We start from the raw sequence: 12,541 nt of genomic DNA on the forward strand, positions 1-12,541 counted from the left end.
AACAACTTGAGTGTGGGGTTTTTTGGTTCAAGGTAAACATATCAAAACAAAACAAAACAAAACAAAACAACTAGCTCATCTCTGTTATACAGAGTTGTAATATAAAAATTATTTATAGGCTGTATGTTTCAGAAATCAGGTAGCTATACTGTAATCCTCCTGAAGAAACTTTCTTATGAAGCCTATGTGATAGAAAGAAAAGATATAACTAAAATAATTAAAATATCTTCTGATCATAATGCTTGAGACCATGAAAGGAATGTTTAGTTTCCTCCACAAAGAGACACCAAGATTTTTTCATAATCTCCCTTGGTTTCATCCATGATGGCTTGGCAAAGAGAGACACCATACATCTTCTGATAGAAGCTTTGATATCATTCATGTCAACTTCAGAACGGGAAAACCATAATCCTGATCAATTCCTTATAACGAGTTCCAACACCCTTCATGGCATGATGAAGCTTCTCTGCAAAGAAAGCTGGTTTGCTGGTAGCGCACTTCACAATGGCTGTGAGGCATTTTTCAATGTCATCTTTCATCTCCAGGTCCAGAGCTTTGTTCATGTCATGCTTACTGTACTTGGTATATTTCTGAAACACTCTGCAAAGATGGGGGTAGCTCCTGGTGGTAAGAATGGTAACAAACACGTTGGCATCTGTCCCCTTTCTCTTTTCTCCTGCTTTATATAAGGCCCGGGCATCCGTATCAGCCAAGTCTTCATTCACACCAAAATCCTCACTTAGGTCACCCTTAGCAGGAGAAAGCAAAGCCTTCCGGAGATCTCCAGATGTGAGGTTATATCTTTGGCCAGATCTCTTTTCAGTTCATCTCTGTAGACTCTGTTAATTTCTCTGATTTCTTTGTTACTTCTTGATGTCAGCATTTCAATCAGAGTGTCTTCATCAGTTCCAAGGCCCTTCATGGCAGCATGAAGTTCATCAGCATCAAACTGTGCTGGGGTTTTTAGCAGTGCTAAAGCAACTTCCTCCAGGTGGCCTGGAAGGGCCTTCTTCAGCATTTCATCCAGGGGCTTTCCCTTCTCCTGGAGATATGCTGCTTTGGTCTGTTGATGCTGAGCATTGGTTCTCTTAGTTAATATGTCAGTGATGATCCCTTCATCTACACCTTTAACCATCAGGGCTTGGTGGATGGCTGCAACATTTGCAGATGGAGTGAAGGAAGGATAGGGGCTCACCGCCGACCCAGGACCACCTTTGGATGACTTCACAATATTAAGGTATTGCTGCTCTTCATTTTCAATGAGCCAGGTCTGCTTGAGGAATTCTGATACCATTGCCATTTTTAAAGAAGCGTCTGTGTTTCTATCTGCTTCCAGAGAACTAAACAGAGATTCTGCTCTGAGGGTTTCTCCCTTAACACATTTCTAAAAGTTTCATAATTATATTATACACATATAATTATGTATATGATACATTTTTAAACCATTTAAAAATCATAGCAAAGTATACACAACACAAAACTTATTATCTTAACCATTTTTAAGTGCACAATTCAATGGCATTAAGTGCATTCACATTATTGTGCAACCATCACCACCTTCCATCTCCAGAACTATTTTATCTTCCCAAACTGAAACCTGCACTCTTTAAGCAATAATCCCCACTTTCCTCCTCCTTCAGCCTTTGGAAACCACCATCCTACTTTCTATTTGACTATGACTACTCTAGGTATCTATAAGAGGAGTCGTACACTCATCCTTTTAAGATTATTTCACTTAGCATAATATCTTCGAGGTTCATGCATATTGTATCATGTATTAGAATTTTGTTACATTTTAAGGCTGAATAATATTCAACTGTATATACCACATATTGTTTATCTATTTGTCATTGGTGGATATTTGAGTTGTTTCCACCTTTTGGCTATTGTGAACAATGCTGCTATGAATGTGGGTGTACAAATCTCTATTTGAGTTCCTGCTTTCCATTTTTTTGTGTATATACCCAGAAATAGATTGTTAGATCAAGTAGTAATTCTATTTTTAATTTTTTGTGGAATCACCATACTGTCGTGTGCTGTAGCTTTGCCATTCTACTTTCCAGCAATGCACAAGTATTCCAATTTCTCTACATCTTTGCCAACACTTATTTTCTGTTGTATATTTTATTTTATTTATCATTATTTGAGACAGAGTCTTACTCTGTCACCTGGGAGAGTGCTATGGTATTCTTATAGCTACAGCAACCTCAAATTCTTGGACTCAAGCAACCCTCTTGCTTCAGCCTCCTGAGTAGCTGGGACTATAGATGCCTGCCATGACACTTAGCTAATTTTTTCTATTTTCAGTAGAGATGGAGTCTTACTCTTGTTCAGGCCAGTCTTGAACTTCTGAACTCAAGCAATCCATGGGTCTAGTCCTCCTAGTGTGCTAAAATTGCAAGTGTGAGCCACTGCTTCCAACTTCTGTCATATTTTTAAATAATAACTGTCCTAACAGATTCCTTGTACATATTTTGTTAGATTACTTCTAATTTATAATTCAATATTATAAAAGATATCTGTAATAAATTTCTCTGTTTTTTCTAAACTATTTTCATTTTATTTTATTTTTTTTCTGTTTGAATTTTATTTTATTTTAGTTCAATTCAGTTTAGTTTCTTATAATTTTTTGTTGGGTATTCATTGGTACAAAGAACCAGGTTATATTGATTGCATTTGATAGATAAAGACCCTCTTATAATTGTGTCCCACACCCAAAAGGTGTACCACACCCCATGACCTTCTTCCCCACCCTCTTTCCCTTTCTCTGTTCTCCCCTTCCTCCACCCCGACCGTGTACTAGGTCTTTAATTGTCCTCATACCAGAATTGAGTGCATAGGATTCTTGCTTCTCTATTCTTATGAGCTTTACTAAGAATAATGTGTTCCACTTCCATCCAGGTTAATACAAAAAATGTAAAGTCTCCATCTTTTTTAGTGGCTGAATAGTATTCCATAGTATACATATACCACAGCTTGTTAATCCATTCCTGGGTTGGTGAGTATTCAAGCTGTTTCCACATTTTGGTGATTGTAAATTGAGCTGCATTAAACAGTCTAGTGCAGGTTTCCTTAAGTTAAAAAGATTTTTTTCCCTGGGTAAATGCCCAGTAATGGGATTGCAGGATCAAATGGGAGGTCTAGCTTTGTGGGGAGCAGGATGTTGGCAGCAGGTCCCCCACAGCCTGCGTAATGCTCAGGGAATGACCCACAACCACTACTCCTCCCTTAACAACATTGTTTTCACCTGCCAAAAGTCACGTAGCCCATGCATACTTTCCTCATTATCAGCCAGCACACAGTTTTTCCTCTTCAAGGTTCATCTCTACCTCATATGTTAAGATTGCAGTCTTGTTAAGATACTGTTAAGATACCGTTCAGTGGCTGGCTGCAGTCATCAGCTGCGTCAGTCCTCCTAATGCCAGTCTAGCTCTCATCTCCTGTCTTTCTTTGCCTCTCCCCATCTTCCATGGCTTTGTATTTCTCTATTTCCCACCATTTCCACTCAGGTCAACTCTCCTTTCTTGTGCTGGGTCATGAGAGGTCCCTCTCTCGTGCCTGTATGTGACATAGTTTGAGTTCTTTGAGGATTCTCCATACTTCCTTCAAAAATGTTATATTAATTTGCATTCCCACAAACAGTGTAAGTGTTTCTTTCTCTCCACATCCACATCAGAATCTGCAGTTTTGAGAGTTTGAAATGTAGGCTATTCTCACTGGGGTTAGATATCTCAGGGTGGTTTTGATTTGCATTTCTCTAATAATTAAGGATGATGAACATTTTTTCATGTTTGTTAGCCATTCATCTGTCTTCTTTAGAGAATGTTCTACTCATCTTTCTTGCCCATTGATATATGGGATTGTTGGCTTTTTTCATGTGGATTAATTTGAGTTCTGTGTAGATCCTAGTTATCAAGATTTTGTCTGATTCAAAATATGCAAATATCCTTTCCAGTGCATAGGCTGTCTATTTGCTTTGGTTGTTGTCTCCTTAGCTATACAGAAGCTTTTCCATTTAATTAAGTCTCATTTGTTTATTTTTGTTGTTGCAATTGCCACAGAAGTCTTCTTCATAAAGTCCTTCCCCAGGTCAGTAGCTTCCAGTGTTTTCCCCACACTTTCTTTGAGGATTTTTATTATTTTGTGACTTAGATTTAGGTCTTTTATACATCTTGAATCAATTTTTGTGAGTGGAGAAAGGTGCAGATCTGGTTTCAGTCTTTTACCTGTGGATATCCAGTTCTCCCAGCACCATTTAGAGATTCATTCCCCTAGTGTATGTTCTTGCTTGGTTTATCAAAGATTAGGTGGCTGTGAGATGTTAGTTTCATCTCCAGCTTTTTCATTCAGTTCCAGATGTCTATGTCTATTTTTGTGCCAACACACCATGATGTTTTGACCACTATGGCCTTATAGTACAGCCTAAAATCAGGTAGGATGATGCCCCCAGTTTTGTTTTTATTACTAAGAATTGCCTGGGCTATATGGGGCTTTTCCTGGTTCCATACAAAAGGAAGAATTATTTTTTGCAAGTCTTGAAAGTATGATGTTGGTATTTTAATAGGGATGACATTGAATCCGTAGATTGCTTTTGGAAGTACAGACATTTTAATGTTGTTGATTCTTCCCAGCCATGAGCATGGTATGTTCTTCCATTTGTTAATATCTTCTGCTATTTCTTTTCTTAGGGGTTTGTAGTTTTCTTTATAGAGGTCCTTTACCTCTTTTGTGAGGTATATTCCTAGGTATTCCATTTTCTTTGAAGTTACTGTGAAGGATATTGTGTCCTTGATTACCTTCTCATCTTGGCTGGCTTCTGATTGATCGACATGATTTTTGTATTCTGAGACTTTGCTGTATTCTTTGATAACTTCCAGGAGTTTTGTGGTTGTGTCTCTGGGGTTCTGTAAGTATAAGATCATATCATCAGCAAAGAGGGAGAGTTTCACTTCCTCTACCCCCATTTGGATGCCCTTTATTTCCTTCACTTGCCTGATTGTATTGTCTAGAACTCTGAGCACTATGTTGAATAGTAATAGTGATAGAGGACAACCTTGTCTTGTTCCAGTTCTGAGTGGAAAAGCTTCTGTGTGTTTGTCATAGATAGCTTCAATCAGTTTAAGAAATGTGCTACCAATGCCAATATTCTTCAGAGTTCTAATTAGAAAATGTTGTTGAATTTTATCAAATGCTTTTTCTGCGTCTATTGAGATCATATGGTCTTTGTGTTTGCTTCTGTTGATATGGTGAATAATGTTTATGGATTTGCAGATGTTAAACCTGCCTTACATCACTGGGATGAATCCTACTTGATCGTGGTATATAACTTTTCTTTTTTTTTTTTTTTTTTTGCAGTTTTTGGCCGGAGCTGGATTTGAACCTGCCACCCCGGTATATGGGGCCTGTGTCCTACTCCTTTGAACCACAGGTGCTGCTGGTGTATGACTTTTTTAATGATAAGCTGTAATCTATAGGCTAGGATTTTATTAAGAATTTTGCATCTATATTCGTTAGTGAAATCGATCTGTAGTTCTCCTTTTTTAGTTGGATCTTTTCCTGGTTTTGGCATCAGGGTGATGTTGGCTTCATAGAATGTATTGGGAATGATTCCTTCCTTCTCAATTTTTTGGAATAATTTCTGCAGTTTAAGCTCTTTTTTGAAGGTTTCATAGAATTCTGGTGTGAAGCCATCTGGACCCAGGTATTTTTTGGTTGGGAGATTTTTTATTGCTACTTTGATCTCAGTGCTTGAAATTGGTCTGTTCAGAAGATCTGTTTCTTCTTGATTAAGTCTAGGGAAAGGGTGTGATTCCAGGTATTAATCCATTTCCTCCACATTGTCAAATTTCTGGGCATAGAGTTTCTTGTAGTATTCAGAGATAATCTCTTGTATTTCTGTGATATCTGTTATTATTTCCCCTTTATCATTCCTGATTGAGGTTACCAGAGATTTTACTTTTCTGTTTATAGTTAGTCTTGCCAAAGTTTTATCTATTTTATTTGTTTTTTTCAAAAAAAATCAACTTTTTATTTCATTAATTTTATGAATGGTTTTTTATTTTCAATTTCATTAATTTCTGATCTAATTTTGGCTATTTCTTTTCTTCTTCTGGGATTAGGGTTAGATTATTCTTCTTTATCCAATTCCATAAGTTGGTTTGTGACTGTGCTGATACACTCACTTTCTGTTTTTTGAAGATAGGCACTAGTGCAATAAATTTTCCTCTCAGGACTGCTTTTGCTATATCCCAGAGGTTTTCATAACTTGTGTCCTCATCATTGTTATGTTTGAGGAAATTAACAAATTCCTCTTTTATCTCTTTGTGAATGCAACTATCATTCAACATAAGGTTGTTTAGTTTCCAAGACTTTGTGTGGGGATGAACAATTTTGTTGGAGTTGAGCTTCCCCATTATAGCCTTATGGTCTAAAAAGAGACATGGTATAATTTTTATTCCTTTAATTTTGCTGAGGTTTGATTTGTATCCTAGCATGTGATCTATTTTGGAGTATGTGCCATGAGCTGATAAGAAAAAAGTATATTCTTTTGCTTTGGGATGGTGTGTTCTGTAAATGTCTATTAATCCCATTTGATCTAGAGTCACATTCAAGTCCTTTGTGTTTCTGTTTAGAGGATCTGTCCAGTTATGTCAGGGGGGTGTTGAAATTCCTAACTATTAAGGTATTCTGGGATATCATATTGCTCACATCACTCAAGGTCTATTTTATAAATCTGGAAGCGTTTAAGTTAGGTGCATAAATGTTTAAAAGTGAGATGTCTTCTTTTTGTATTGTTCCTTTGACCAGTATGAAGTATTCTTCTTTGTCTTTCTTAACTAAGGTTGTTTTGAATCTGCTTGTATCTGAGAATCATATTGCAACCCCTCCTTTCTTCTGATTTCCATTTGCTTGAAACAATGTTTTCTATCCTTTAACCTTGAGTCTTGATTTGTCCTTCAGGGCTAGATGTGTCTCCTGGAAACAGCATATGGATGGCTTGTGTTTTTTTTAATCCAATCAGCCAACCTGTGCCTCTTTAGTGAGGAACGCAGTCCATTGACATTTATTGAGAGTATCAATAAGTGTGGTAGAGTTCTATTCATCTTACTATGAGATAGTTTGCTTTATTCTTTGTGCCATTGTGGAAGCTAAGCTCTGGCCTTTTACTTCTAGGTGTTTACTTTGGTGGTGGTCCATTGTGGTGTTCAGTATTGAGAATAGGTCTAAGTATTTCCTATAGAGCAGGTCTTGTGGTGACAACTTTCCTCAGTGTTTGTATATCTGCAAAGGATTTGATTTCTCCATCCATTTTGAAGCTGAGTTTAGCAGGATACAGGATTGTGGGCTGAAAATTATTTTGTTTAAAGATGTTGAAGGTGGATGACCATGTTTTTCTGGCTTGGAAAGTTTCAGTTGAAAAGTCTGTTGTCAACATAATGGCTCTGTCAATTAGTGCTTATTCCTAGATGTTTGCAAAACTTTCTCCTTCATCTTGACTTTGGACAGGTTCATTACAATGTGTCTTGGAGAGGCTCTGTTAGAGTTGAGATAACCTGGGGCTTGATATTCATCTGAAAGGAGTGTGTCAGAATCTTTAGTAACACTTAGGAAGTTTTCATTTATGATAGTCTCTGGTAGGGCTTCCATACTTTTGGGACAATCTTCTTCGCCTTCAGGGATTCCGTTATCCATGTGTTTGAAAGCTTCATAGCATCTCTTAGTTCTGTAAGTACCTGCTCTGCTTTCTCTCTCTTCTTTTCTGACTCTGCGACTACCTGTGTTAACTCAAAGATTTTACCCTCCAACTCTATCCTTTCTTCTCCAAGGTATAATTTATTTTTGATACTTTCTACTGATTCTTTACATTCCCTGATTATCTCCTTCATTTCTTTAAGCTCATCCATATCTTTTCTGTGTTCTATGTATCTCTCATCTGACTTTTGGTTCTTTTTTTCCATTTTCTCATCTAATCCCTTTATTGTCTTAATCATCCACATTTTAAATTCCCTTTCTGTCAAATCCAGTAATTATTCATAAGAGGAATCTTCTTTTAAAATTGCCTCATGGTCCCTTGGATGAGGTGCTCTATTTTGGTTATTCTTGGTACCTGAATTTTTCTTTTGGTTCCTCCTCAGGTGTGCTTTCTTCTTGTTCACTTCATTGTGCACCCTTTTTCTTCTCACTTTCTCCTTTGCTTCAAGTTACTTTATCTCAGATTTTAGGTGATGAAGAGGCCTCTTGTTATGGGGTGAGAAGGTGGAGGAGGGTTGGAGCAAACAAGGAGAAGCAAAAGGAAAGGAAAAGAAAAAAAGGAGAAAACAAGAAGGGAAGATTGAGAGGAAAACAAAGAAAAGCAAAAAGGAGAGAGGAGGAATAACAGATGAAAGCTGAAGAGCACGTGAGAAGGAGGACAGGAGGGGAAGATGAAAGTGATAGAAGATATGTTATTGTTCAGCATGGTGCTATGGCTGCACCTATAGCTCAAGAGTTTTGAGGAGCTAGGTTGGGTGGGTTCCTCTAAATCAGGCACTCCTTACCAACCTGAACACAGCCAGACTCTTCCTCTGCCAAGAATGGGAAGAGAAGAAAAAGAGCAAATACAAAAACCAAGAAGGAAAAATTGAGTAAGGACAAAAAAAGAAAGAGAAAAGGAAAAAAAAATAGAAGAGTTCTGCAGTGTGATCTTCCTAATACTTTCTTCCTGGGGCCAACAGTAGAAAGTTCTTCTGGCCTCCTTGAGCCAGACTACTGCTGCAGTCTACCTGCCAGACCACCGCTGTGTCACACCTGCCCTCAGCAAAGAAATGGTGGAAAAAGCAGAAAAAAATTAAAATATAAGAATAGAGGAAGGAAATAAAATGTATTGTTGAATCAAATAAAGAGGTATAAAGAAAGAAGAAAGGCAAAAAACCAATAAGAAAAGAAAAAAGAGGGTGGGAATATCCTAGCTGATGTAGAAGCACTTTATTTGGGAGAGATAAGAAGGGTAGAAGAGTCTCTATCAACAGAGATAATGCCAAGAAGTGAAGTAGGGAGAGAGAATAAATCAAGCTGAAATTCTGCAACCAAAAAAAAAAAAAAAAAAAAAAAAAAAAATTACAGGAACCTTTGCTCTTGTTGAATGTAAAAATGGAAGTTAGGAAAAGAACCAGCCAAACAACTTAGCAAAAAACAAAACACATTTAAACAAGACAAAGAAGGGGGGGAAAGTTCAAATAGCCTGGTGTAAGCAATCTCAGCAACCAATAGAGGAAGGAAAAAAGAGAGGGGGGAGGGAAAAATATATAAACATACACGTATTTATATGATATAGGGGTCCCACATCAGTAAGAATATATTTAGGTTGCAATATGCTTCCTGGACACCAGGTCGTGCAGTGAATTTGGGGGACGAACAGCACAGCTGTTAACCTCTCTCTGGTTCCCAGGCTTAGAGCTGTTTCCCAGCTTAGTTCCTAGGGATCACCCATTCACTCACTCAGCTCTCAGGCCCCGCCAACCTGGGACTCCACAGCTCTCAAAAATTCTTCAGAGGCAGGTCTCATAGATTTCCCCTACAACAGTTCCCGTGGAATGCAGGAGTCCCTAGTCCTGTCACGACTGTAGATTCACTCCCACAGGTGGAACTCAGACCTCCACGACTTAGGCCCCCAGCAAAGGGCCCGCCCTCACAGCCTTCTTGTGACCTTTATGGCAATAGTGGCCTCCTGTCCAGGGGCTTTCCCCCATGGATGTTTCACCTGCTGCCAAACCATGACAGAACTGCTCCAGATAATATCCCAATCTGGCCACCAAATTCCACTGGGGGATGCATACTTCTCCAATCTTTCCAGAGTCCCTCAGCCTGTTACAAGTGTAGGTCTACTCCCGCAGCAGAACCCAGACCACAGCAAGAGGCCCACCCTCACAGCCTCTGGCAACCTTTATGACAATGGCGGCCCCCTGTCAGGGGACCTTCCCCACATGGGTCCTTCACCTCCTGCCAGACCACAGCAGAACCTCTCCAGACTGCACCACAATCAGGCCACCAAAATCTACTTGGGAGTGCACACTTCTCCAATATTTCCGCTCAACACCCAGCTTCTGCTAAGAACCAAAAACTGCTAAAGGCTTCCTCTGAGACCTCCATGGGGGTGGAGAGGTGGGGGGTGAGGGGTAGGTATGGCTGCAGCTGCCACCTCAGCTGCCAAGCAGCCAGGGAATATTTGCAGAAACTTGGCTGGTGTGCTGGGTCTCCAATAAGTCCAGTAGTACATCACCTCACTGCACACTCTGAATTACCACTCCATACCAGGAATGGTCTAGCCCTCTCTCTTTCCTGTTGCTCCAGGAGAACTCTGCTAAGTCTTTCCTGTCCACTATGATGCTCTGCCCTTCAATTTCTCTGTTTTTAAAGATCTTTCTAGTTTGAAAGAATTTTATTTTATTTTGTCTTATTTTATTTTTATTTATGCATTTATTTTTTTGAGACAGAGTCTCAAGCTGTCACCCTAGGTAGAACCATTGTATCACAGCTCACAGCAACCTCAAACTCTTGGGTTTAAGCTATTCTCTTGCCTCAGCCTCCCAAGTAGCTGGGACTACAGGAACCTGACACAATGTCCAGCTATTTTTGTTGTTGTTGTTGCAGTTGTCATTGTTGGTTTAGTTGGCCTGGGGTGGGTTGGAACCCATCAGCCTCAGATTATGTGGCCGGTGCCCTACTCACTGAGCTATGGGCGCAGCCCTGAAATAATTTTAGAGTTATTGTAAAAAATTGCAAAAGAAGTGCACAGAATTCTCACTTACCCTACATCCAGCATCTTACTTATCTAACCCAGGAAATTGGCTCTGACACAATACTATTAACTACTCTACAAACCATGCTGGAATTTGGCCAATCACCCCACTAAGTTCTTAGATCTGGTCTGAGATCCCACACTGTGTTTAGTTGTCATGTCTTCTTAGTCCTTCTCCAATCTGGGCGAAGTCTCCAGCATTTTCATGTTTTAAAATTTTGTAAAGTACTAGTAAGTTATTTTGCAGAATTCCCTAAATTCCTTTGGTGTTTTTTTATGGTTATATTAAGGTTATGCAGGTTTTGGCAAGAACACTCCAGAAGTGCTGTTGTGCCCTTCTTATATCATATAAAAGGATATAATATGGTGCCAACGTGTCTCACTACTGGTGATTTTAATTTTGATCACTTGGTTAAAGTGATAGCATTCAAGTTTCTTCTGCCTAAAATTATTTTACTGTTTTTCAAGTATTTTATGGGCACATCCTTACCTTCTGGGACCACAAGATTTTTTTTTAAAGTAAATTTATTTCAGGTTAATATGAGGGTAAAAACAACCAGGTCAAAATATTTGATTTTGTTAGGTAGAGTCCCCCTTGTGGTTATGTCCCACACACAAAAGATGTGCCAAACATCTTCACCAAGTGCCCATTCAGTGAGAGCACCCTAACCCCCTGCCCCTCCTCTCTCTTGTTATCCCTCCTCCCAACTTGAATTGAAATGAGTTTTACTCACATGTGGGCACACATCAGATTGTCTACTGGCTTCATCTTAGTATTGATGTAGTATTACACATTGGCATTGGATAATTTTTGTATTTTTAGAGACAGAGTCTCACTTCATCACCTTCAGTAGAGTGCCATGTCACAGCTCACAGCAACCTCCAATTCCTGGGCTTAGGTGATTCTCTTGCCTCAGCCTCCTGAGTAGCTGAGACTATAGGCACCTGCCACAATGCCCAGCTATTTTTTGTTGCAGTTTGGCCAGGGCCAGGTTCGAACCCACCACCCTCAGTATATGGGCCCAGCACCCTACTCACTAAGCCACAGGCACCGCCCGGTATTGGATAATTGCTTTTCTATTCTAGTGATACTTTACTAAGAAGAATGTGTTTCAACTCCATTCAGGATATTACAAAATAGATGAAGTCACCATCTTTTTATTGCTGAATAGTATTCCCTGGTGTGCATGTTTCATAATTTATTAATCCATTCCTGAGTTGATGGGCATTTAGGTTGTTTCCACAACTTGGTGGTTGTAAAGTGAGCTTCAATAAACAATCTAGTGCAAATATACTTATTATAAAATGATTCTTTTTCTTCTGGGTAGATGCCTAGTAGTGAGATTGCAGAGTCAAATGAGGATCTAAATTGAGATCTTTGAGGATTTTCCATACTTCTGTCCAAAGAGGTTGTATTAGCTTATGGGCCCACCAACAGTGTAAAAGTTATGCTCTCTCTGCATATCCTCACCAGTATCTGCAGCTTTGGGACTTTGTGATGTGGACTAATCTTACTGGGGTTGGGTGATATCTCAGGGTGGTTTTGGTTGGCATTTCCCTGATGATTAAGGACTATGAGGCTCGGCACCTGTAGCTCAAGTGGCTAAGGTACCAGCCACATATACCAGAGCTGGTGGGTTTGAACCCAGCCTGGGCCAACCAAACAACAATGACAACTACAACCAAAAAATAGCTGGGTGTTGTGGCGGGTGCCTGTAGTCCCAGTACTTGGGAGGTTGAGGCAAGAGAATCACTTGAGCCCCG

General features: G+C 39.3%; 1 pseudogene; it reads right to left on the bottom strand.

The window, feature by feature from the left end:
• Nucleotides 1–246: 246 nt before the first annotated feature.
• On the bottom strand, nt 247–1,300 carry LOC100956713 (annotated as a pseudogene).
• Between the last annotated feature and the right edge of the window lie 11,241 nt (nt 1,301–12,541).

The sequence above is a fragment of the Otolemur garnettii genome, unplaced genomic scaffold (genome assembly GCF_000181295.1).
Source record: "Otolemur garnettii isolate 467f Iridium unplaced genomic scaffold, OtoGar3 scaffold00082, whole genome shotgun sequence".
In the NCBI taxonomy this organism is placed as follows: Eukaryota; Metazoa; Chordata; class Mammalia; order Primates; family Galagidae; genus Otolemur; species Otolemur garnettii.